This window comes from Mytilus galloprovincialis, chromosome 1 (genome assembly GCF_965363235.1).
Source record: "Mytilus galloprovincialis chromosome 1, xbMytGall1.hap1.1, whole genome shotgun sequence".
NCBI classification, from domain to species: domain Eukaryota; kingdom Metazoa; phylum Mollusca; class Bivalvia; order Mytilida; family Mytilidae; genus Mytilus; species Mytilus galloprovincialis.
Window position 1 is genome coordinate 36535686 of NC_134838.1, and position 10724 is coordinate 36546409.

Below are 10724 nucleotides of genomic sequence, written 5' to 3' on the forward strand. Positions count from 1 at the left end.
AAGACATCATTAAGATAAAGAAAAATACAAACAATTACTAAAAAGAAATTGCTTTTGAATGGTTGATACTTCTTTTTTGTTCTCTTTGCTATACTTTCAATGAATAAATCTTATCTATTGCAAAAAATTTGAAAATTATAGAAAACAACTATTTAATAAACTAAATTTTAATTCACAAGATCTGTGCCCTGAAAAAGTTATGAAAACCATTATTAGTTTACTTAACCCACAAAATATTGATGATACAAAAAATATATGCCATTATAGTCGCCGTCAGCTGAAATTCGTAGCGGTTATCGGTAAAAATAATCTAAACTATCAATCGCGTTTACTCGAGATATAGTTTTTTACATTCCATTCAAAAATCGCATTTAGAAAAACCACTACTGACCTACCTTTTAAGTGATCGCACTGTAATAATCCTGACCTTCACATTTCCTAGAATGTTTTCCATTGTAATTACGCCATCTTTGTTTCTATGAGGATCCTTTATTTACACAAGCAGCTGATAAGCATTCGTCACTTCCGGAGGCGGAGCATAATGATGTGATCAACTTTCCCGCGTTTTTTTCATGTAAACAATAACACATGTAATGTAATCGACAAGACAACTTCAATGTGACCCGCAATTCAACAGAATGATGTTTTACACGGAGTATCAATGAAAAAATGTACGGTAAGTAGAATTATAACTTCTGTAGGTTAATGAAATAAAAAAAAAAATAATTAAAAGAATGAATATCATCACGAGTATTAAAACATACAAACCGATGCAATGTTTAAATTACCCAAAGGCTAATTAATTTATTCAAGGTGTGGTACGTGTAGAATCCTGTTTAGGCTTTTATACACAGTTTAATATAAAGGTGAAAATTTATTTAATTTATTATTTTCTGTCTGTGTGTGTTTTATACGGTTGATTATTGTGTGCAAAATCTTGAGAGAAAAAAAAAATCATTTTATAAAAATATGAAAAACAAACTTTGTATCATGTAAGCTGTTCAGCAGTATCACAACTTGATGCAAGCTTTAGGGGAGTATTAAAACTTGTTAACAAGTTGGGAACAACCACTCAATGTAATGACTATCCCTTTTTATGCCCTTAACATGACATTTCTTGTGATTATTTTTTGTTTATGAAAACTACTTTGGTAGATATGAGCAAATATTTATATAATTTGAAGAAACTTTTCCCTAAGAACTAAATCCATATACATCTACCTGGTATATTTTTTATCAAAAACATGTCAAAGAATTTTGCAATATTCATGCCTTTTGGACTTGTATATCTTTTTATATACATGTACTATTTAAAAAAAATGGACCCTCTATTAGAAAGATTGTTCCAAATATAATGAATTTTCCCGTTTTTAAGTTAAAAAATTTGGATCAAGTTATTCATTTTTTTTTTTAAATTTACAACAGTAAATTGGTCGCCTGTCTGAGACAGTCCCTCTATAAAGGGATATCCCTTATTTAGAGCGTTGCTCCTAACATCTTTCAGGATTTTTATTAAATTTTGGCAGGTCTAGACATTTTGCCACTAGCCCTATGCCAGAGACTAGTGATAATTACTTTATTTTCCATTCATGCAGAAGATGCCAAACTAAATTGGGGGAGAGATGCTAAAAAAAGCTCCATCTGCTGATTATAAGAGTACCGTAGAGATCTGTTGGTTGAATTGATTGACATGTAAAATAGAGAGACAAGAGGAATTTGTACAACAATGATGAGGCCATTGGAAAATTGAATGTAGGTTTATGTTTCATCTAAAACTCAAAACTTTTATAAATAGGTTGATAGCTAGGCAGACATGTCTGTCTAACTACATGTAGGTTCATCTTGCCTTGTATATCTATCATTTACAAGGGTGTGAATGGGGGTTTACAAAACGGGCACAATTTACTAGAAATAAAGAACAATGACCCCAATAATAAAGAATATTGAATAAAGAATAATGAGGTGCTTAAATTAAAAGAATAGAGAATATTGGGCAAAAAGTATTAAAAAAAAGAAAAAAATCACCTTCATAAGATATTGTTTTAAGAAATTCTTCACTGTAGCCTGTGTTAATGTGCATACTTTATTTTCTTTGTATATTATTAAATATATATATAATAAATTAAAAATAAAATTATTAATACTATGGACAACACTGAATGATAATTTTATTATTTTTAATGGAATTAGAATACTTAGAAAGCCAAAACAATTCTTGTTCACAACTAAATGCCCACATAGAGATCCTCATTCACAAGGTCATTGTTCAATTGATATAAATTTTGTTGTATTATTGAAGATTCTATGTCAATGGCGGATCCATGTACCCTTATTGGCCCAAGACCACAATTAATTACCCCGGTTTTCGTTGTTCACGAATATAGTTCCCTTTAATTATAGTGTATTTTTTCTTTATTTTTTTTCTTTCCCTTTCTCATACATTTCTTAGCTTTTCTGGGGTGGAAATGAAAGAAGAGAGCTGAAATAAACTTTTGGATGTTTTATTTAAACTGATTTTAATCAGGAAAGAGTGATTAGGCCAGGTGCAAAAAGGTAATATTTACACGTTTCGGAACATCTCTTGACTGGCCTATAGGGGATGGTTATGGATGTGTATTGGCCAAATTTGAATGATTCTGAAAATTGCATATATTTTTGGACTTGTACTGTACATTACACACACAAAAAATTAGACAAAAAGAATAGGCAAAATTTTTTTAATGCGACAAAACGTTATAAAGAAATGATAGAGGAATTAATTGTGGTATCGGGGCCTATTATACATGTAGATCACTATGCAGTATGGGTTTGCTAATTGTTGAAGGCTCTTATGTGACTCAATAGTTTCTTTATATCTATGCCATTTGGTCCGGTGGATAATTGTTTCATTGAGCTCATGTTTTCTCTGCTTCTATGTACAAAAAATTGAGAATGAAAATGGTGAATATGACTATATGTCAAAGAGACAAAAACCCGACCAAAGAGCAGAAAACAGATGACAGCTACCAATGAGTCTCAACGTATGGAGAAAATCCTGCACCTGCAGGTGGTCCTCAGCTGGCCCCTAAATAAAATTGTGTACTAGTTCATTGAAAATGGAGGTCACACAAAATTCCAAATCATATAAGTGAACTAAAATTCAAAAACATACAAGACTAACAAAGGCCAGAGACTTGGGACAGTCATTAAAATGAGGCAGGGTTAAATATGTTTTGTGAGATCTCAACTTTTCCTCTATATCTGTAGCCAATGAAGAACAAAGGAATACATAGTTCCCAGGTTAGGGGAGGGTTGGGATCGCGCTAACATGTTTAACCCCGCAACCTTTTTTTATGTATATGCCTGTCGCAAGCCAGGAGCCTGTAATTCAGTGGTTGTCGTTTGTTTAAATGTTACATATTTGTTTTTCGTTCATTTTTTTTTTTAGATAAAAAAGGCCGTTCGTTTTAATTGAATTGTTTTACATTGTCGTTTATAGCTGACTATGCGGTATGAGCTTTGCTCATTGTTGAAGGCCGTACTGTGACCTACAGTTGTTAATGTCTGTGTCATTTTTGTCTCTTGTGGACAGTTGTCTCATTTGCAATCATATCACATCTTCTTTTTTATATAGCAATACACACAGTAAAATAAATGCAAACTTACTTACCAATATATATAATATACTTTCTTTATTTTATGCACTGATTTCTTACCATGCTTACTCTTAGCAACACTACCCAGGCATTTATTTAGGTATCACAAAAATATTAATCACATTCTGGTATAAAATGACAAAATCGCAACAATAAATGCACTTCCCTGAATTTGCAGTTGGTGTGAGACAAGACTCTGTGTTGAAGGCTGTTCATTGACCTATAATGGTTTACTTTTATAAATTGTTATTTGGATGGAGAGTTGTCTCATCAGCTCTCACACCACATCTTCCTATACATTGTAACTATGACAGTATACTGTTTTCAAATATTTATTTGGATTTTGGGCTCCATTTTAATTTGGTCGATATTGAGGACCAAAATTAAATTTAGATAAACTTACTTTGATTTCTTATTTAATTGAAATCTTGAGGTTATTTGATATTCTTAATCTATGTATTTTGGACCATAAACATGATAAATCAGGCTGTTATTTTTCTCGTGTGAATTGTTTTACAATTGTGATTCCATTGACTGAGCTGTATGGGTTTAACTCATTGTTGAAGGCTGTATGGTTACCTGCAGTTGTTGATTCTGAGTCATTTGTCTTTTTGATGAATTGTTTCATTTGCTATCTTTGTACATCTTATATTTTTGCATTAAAGTCTGATTCCAAATTTTGGAGCTTCTTCATTAATACCACGTCACATGCCTGAAACCTATGCTGTCTCAATATTTAATCACAATATAAATTCAGAGCTGTATCAAGCTTGAATATGGGGGTTGTATCAAGCCGCCCCCTGAATTTTATTTGTCTTTCAATGTTGATGACAAATGTATCCATATTAAATGAAAATTATAAATAATGCACAGATCATAATTGAAGGAACAACATTTATGTTGCTGTTCGTTATCTTAATTTCAAATTTTTCACCTTCCACAGATTTATATGTTCTTATTCAACTATATACATGTTTCAATGGCTGTTTTTCAAAGCAGGTTTGATGAAATGATAATTGAGATAGAGTATTTTAACAACAATTATGATTTAATATCTAAATATACATGCATGATTATAATAACAACAATTTATGATTCAAAACTTAACCAACATGATAAAAATAACCATTAACATTCAATTTATTACTTTTCATTAAATTTAAATATACCAATAATCTTAATAAGAAATAAATATCTTCAGCTGAAGTCAATTATGTACAACCAGTATAAATATATCACAGATATTTGACTTGTACTTCATGTTCATATCACAGATAGCAGTTATGTCGTTTATATCACAAATAGCAGTAGTAATCTTTCAATGCTTATATCACAGATATTTGAAGTATATATATATATATACTTATCACAGATGGTGGAAATTTTTCACAGTTTATCAGGTGTTGATTAATTATTATTGATGTATGCAGGATGGGAAAGCAAATCACTCAAATTATTGTCCAGAAATTGTCATCAATGAATCAGTAACTGAAGATTAAACAAAGGTATGTTGAGAAAGTCCTCCAGAGCTGTAAAGAAACTGAGACGGTATCCATGTAAGCTGTTTCAGATCTGAAACTGCCATTAAAGCAGATACATGTACATGTACTTAAAAACAAATCATGAGAAATATTTGGCATGAGTAGTGATATCAGAAGAAGGAAATTGATATAAAATTAAAGATCCAAATTTTACATTTTATCTTTTTGCTTATCTTAGAATGAAATATGTATTTCATAATACCAGTCAGATGGGAATTATATTCATGTTAAAAAAATGTATAATTTACTTATTTTTTGGAGGTAAAATTATTTCCGTTAATAGACAGTCAGATTATAATTTCATTTGTATAAAGATACAAGTCTTATTTTCTTTCCATAAATGTAATGCTTTATTTGCGTAAACTATCAACAATGAAATAATCAAAAGCTGCTCATTTACAAGTCTTCAGGAGGCAGTTTTATAGGCCGTGCACAGCTATGCTATATATGTATTAGTTTCTGAAATAATAGGTTGAACTGTCCTAAAAATATTGGCAATCGAAATAACAATTTTATGTTTTGAACACCCAAAATTTAGGATAAGGGTTGGTATTAAAAAATCTTTAGTATCAAAATTGTCAAAAGAATAAGTGAAGAAACTTATAATAAATCTGACATATTACATCTTCAAGTAAATAAGCATAACTTGAATAGTATTGCCCCTTACATGCCTTACTGACTTTAAAATGTTTTATTGCTTATAAGATTAAAAATATTCTTTAATTAACTGACTTTGGGGTATGTACATGTAACTATTTTAATGGCATTAGAGAAAGACATCACTGTTCCATATCTTCAATTGGCGAAATCAGTGGTTCACTGAGGTTCCGGTGGTTAAGAATGGAAAAGCATCGAAGACAGACATTCATCGCAAGAGCAGGTTTTGTGCAACACCTGTTGTGTACCCACTGATCACAAGTATCACACTGAAACCAGGATATATACTTGTCCTTTTGAGTGGATTTGGGTGGTTCAGTGCTACCACAGGTATTGCACAAAATCTCATCAGCATCATTGATGGTATCAGGGACACTGTCCTCAAAGTCAACGTCATTTTCATTAGTCCCCTCCCCCTCCCCCTCAGAAAACATGTAAGGAATAGTCTTTTGACTGTCATCACTGTCATCGTCTGTCATGTCAATCACCACTGGATTGACGTCTTCATCCCTGATACCATCAAGTTTCCTGAGCTTTTCCTCAAACTCCCTTACCACGCGAGTCTCAAATTTAGCCCAGCGCTCCGCATCGACATGGGACTTGGCCTCCAAAAAAAGCTGAGTAATACCTTTTTTATTGCAACTAGAATTATTTCTAGCTACATAGCCTTTTAAGTAAGACCAAACCAGTTCGATGGGATTGAGCTCACAATGATAAGGAGGTGTGCGTAAAATCTCATGGCCATTAGCTGATGCAAGGTCATCTATTATATACCTAGGTTGAGGCTTTTTTTGCTTCACCAAATCAAGCAGCTCGGTCTTTTTCATTTTCTTATCATACTGAACATTGCTCTTCTCCAGCCATGCCGAGATCTCTGACTTGTTGCTGTTCGTGTTTGGTACCTTTGAGTCAGGATCTAAGTGACTGTGATACGGAGCATTGTCCATTACAATTACAGACCGAGGAGGCAGTTTAGGGAGAAGTGTATCTCTGAACCACTCTGTAAAGTGCTCCTTATTCATCTCGTCATGATAATCAGAGCTGTTGGTTTTCGACTCAAATATAAGACCACATCCGGGGATTAGGCCTTGTTGAGAGGAGCCAACATCTAAGATTATCAATCTAGTACCCTTGCCAGAAGGTACTTTCCGATGGGTACCTTTACAGTGTGGCTCAAAGACAGACATGGACGTGCTGGGAACATCCAGCCAGTCACCCTTTACCACATGATTGGTGTTCAACCAAGTCTCATCCAGATATACAATATGACGCCCTTGCTGCCTAAACTTATGTATCTTACGAAGATATGTCATTCTCATGAGAACGATGTCCTCCCTCTCCGACACAAATTTTCTGCTTGTCGCATTCTTGTAGAACCTGAAAAAAAAATCATACATGTATATATTTGTATATGATGTATTTTAATAATCATGATAATAGATAATACGTTTGTTTGTATATTTTTTAATATTAGATAAGAATGTATTGTTTTTATTTTCAGGCTGTTAGCTATATATACATGTAGTGTCAATCATTAAGTTACTGCCTGCTAAGCAATACCTGGAGTATGTGTAAAGTTGAATCTAGATGACTCTGATGTATTCTGGTAGCTTGATCATTAATAGCAGAAAAGAAATTAATTAGTCTTGTAAGTATGATTCGCAATGGGGAACTTAAATCTAAATCTTTAAACTTGTATGCAACATTGTTTAAATATTTTCAGATGTATTCTTTGTTTTCCTGGACCTCTATGAGTACAAGTAACATTTTGATTATATGCATTGAAATTAAAAATTATACATGTTCACCTGTCCCATGATTTTGACAAAAAAGATGAAATACCCAATATATATACACTTTCAGCATGTTTTATATCTGTTCCATTACAAATTATAAAAAAAAAGAAAATAAAGGATATAGTTCAGAGTTTTGTATAACGTCTATTAACACTGAACTAGTATACATTTTGTTAAGTGGCTAGCTGTAGCACGCCTCCGGGTGCAGGATTTTCTCACTGTATTGAAGATACATTGGTGGCTTTTGGCTGTTTTCTACTCTTTGGTCGGGTTTTCTTTTTGACACATTCCCTATTTCATGTATTTACATTCTCACTTTAATGAAATTTTTGGCTTAGAGATTGGATGACCAGTAAGTCAAAATATTTTGAAATAATTACCGAAACCCCAGTAAATGCACTGTTCTCGACACTGTAGATATGGAAATGTCAATGTCTTTCTTTTTCAGAGCTTCCTGCAGCTTTGGCATGGTCACCGATTGGGATTTCTTGTGCAGATCATAGATGGTCCTCCTCACCACACCTTTGTCGAAATCATCCACCTTCTGAGTCTTGGTGACAGTTTTCTGGACATAATCCTTGTGAATTGACTTGACCACATCCTGCACAGGATCATTTCCATTGATGTACCCTCTCAGGGTGGACTGTTTAATGCCTGTAATTTTCATTGAGAATTATTTAAACAAATGTTTACCATTTTGTTTTTAGCAATGCAATACATGCAATGTTATTATATATATAAATTGTAAATTATGTTGAACAAAACATCAATATTGAAGACTTTCACCATATTTTTCATCACCTTTTGTTTTTGCTGAATTTTGATGGTAGAACATAAAAAATGTAATATCTTGTCTAGACTTAAGGCCAAAAAAAATTAATAGGTGTGTTTTGTATTTCTTCTTTGAAAAGAAAAGGGTAATTAAGTAAAGGGATTTATTTTTATTCTAACATTTTTTTAGATTGAGTCTATGTTTCATTTTGACTTTAGCCGTGCTTATATGGTAATAGGAAACACATCTTTTTTTATTTAGACTTAAAGAATGAATTTTTAGAAGGACTTTATTGTTAGAATTATACTTTATGTAATTAATACTGAAATCCTTCTATTTCTTCTTTTGAATGGAATAGAATACAAATGTATATGCTAGTATACACAATTTGATTTTTTTAATTGACATTGAAAATGTTCAAGTGTGCTAATGAAATGTCCAATTGTTTTTTTTTTTTTCAAATCAAATAAAAAAAATGATTAATTTTACCTGTTGCTTTCACTAGTCTTCTCATTGGGTTTTGAAGCATCCATGGGCGCTTCAAACCCTTTTCCATCAGAAAAAACTGGTAAAGTCCTTTGTCTGAAAAGTACATAAAAAATTAGGAAAATTATAATAATGTTCATAGAATGTTACACTTCAATTTTTTGATAAAACAAGTGTGGTAAATTTTATAATGTTTCAACGAATGTTAAATTTTATTTTTTTAATAAAACAAGTACTTGCCAAGCATGCCAAGTGAAAGTGATAGCTTTAACAGTGATCAAGGGGACATAATCCAAACTCAAATTAGATTCAAATTTATGTAAAAACCCAAATGTTTTAAAATTTAAAGAATTGATGAATACATCAGATTTATTTACACTTACTGGAATAGCAAAATTTTGCAAAAGTGTTATTAAAACCTTTTAATACATGTGCTTTATAATCATGTTCCTATAATTTGTACTTCCTGTCAAATATTTGTATTAATTATATATATACTATTAATTTATTGCACCTTTGTTAACCATGTTGTTCTAATGTAAATATGTTCACACTTTTATTGTTTGTTAAAAAATGTTGTACTAACATACCCCATGTGGGGGCTTTAGTGAATTAAATGTCTTATGTCTTATGTGTGAAGATAGAAAAATTCCATTGAGCATAAATATGGAATAGGATTGATAATAGTTAAATATATATAGTTTATATTGACGTTAAGAATAGTACATACTAAAAAGAAAAATTTTATTGAGCATAAATATGGAATAAGACTGATACTAGTTGAATATGTATAGTTTATATTGACGTTAAGAATAGTGCATACTAAAAATTCAGGCATTTATTTATATCATAGATATCATGCTAGGGCTTAATTGATATATTGTTTGTTTCCCCAAATCCCTACCCTGCAAAGCCAGGTGTGGGTCAGAAGGTAGGGAAATAATTTTATTTTTTCCAAAAAGGTTGAACAGCATTTGACGATCCTGCTAGCCTGACAATCGGAAATGAATAAAATAATATTTGACTTAAATTTGACAATAAAATTTTAAGAGTAGCACTGTTTTTGCAGGGTCGGTCGGGATTGGGGAAACAAACAATATTTTATTTTAGGCCCTATGTATTTAAATGGACTGGACATTTATCTGTTATAAGACTAAAAGACTGTATTTTGAGGTTATCTCCTATATTATAGTTTATAGTTATATTTTTTTCCTTCTTCGTATTTGTTATTATGTTAACAAGTGTGGCAATAATCAAAATTTGCATACTTTTTGTTCAAAATATGAAGATGTGCATTTAAATTGATAGTTAATTGTAAAATAAAAAATGTTCTAGAAACCAGTTAGATGGGGGTCTAAATTGAAATCAAAAGAATTTATAATTTTATTGCTTAAATGAAGTTTTAATTATGAACTTCTGAAATATATACCCTTAATAATAATTTAGGTCATTTGGATTTTTTTTTTATAACCATGAAGTTTTAGCATTTGATAATGTTATAGCTTTGCCTTTGTCAGCATTGTCTGCACCATAAAATTTAAAAATCAGGTTGGGATTAAATTTGAGGGTTATCGTCCTAACTTTTAAGGAATTGAAGGTCCCAAACAGCAAGGTTCCAGAACTGAACAGAAAGGTTGGGAGTGATTTTTTTTTTAGTCAAGGAGGGGTGGGGAGATATGGTTTCTTTCCATTTTTAACATTAATAAAGGGACCAGCGAATAATATTTTTTTATACTTTGTATAAATTGCTTATTTCTTGACCGATTTCAATGGGTTTTTATTCTTGATTTCTTAGAAATGCTGAATCTAACTGTGTATTATGTTTTTGGAATTTGGT

At 31.6% G+C, this 10724-nt stretch overlaps 1 long non-coding RNA gene across 1 annotated transcript; it reads left to right on the forward strand.

Annotated features, from left to right (window-relative positions):
* Nucleotides 1–283: 283 nt before the first annotated feature.
* On the forward strand, nt 284–8969 carry LOC143073093 (uncharacterized). Its single transcript, XR_012977391.1, has 5 exons — nt 284–676; nt 1596–1752; nt 4972–5140; nt 7335–7481; nt 8078–8969. It is a non-coding gene; the product is annotated as an uncharacterized LOC143073093 (long non-coding RNA).
* The last annotated feature ends 1755 nt before the right edge of the window (nt 8970–10724 follow it).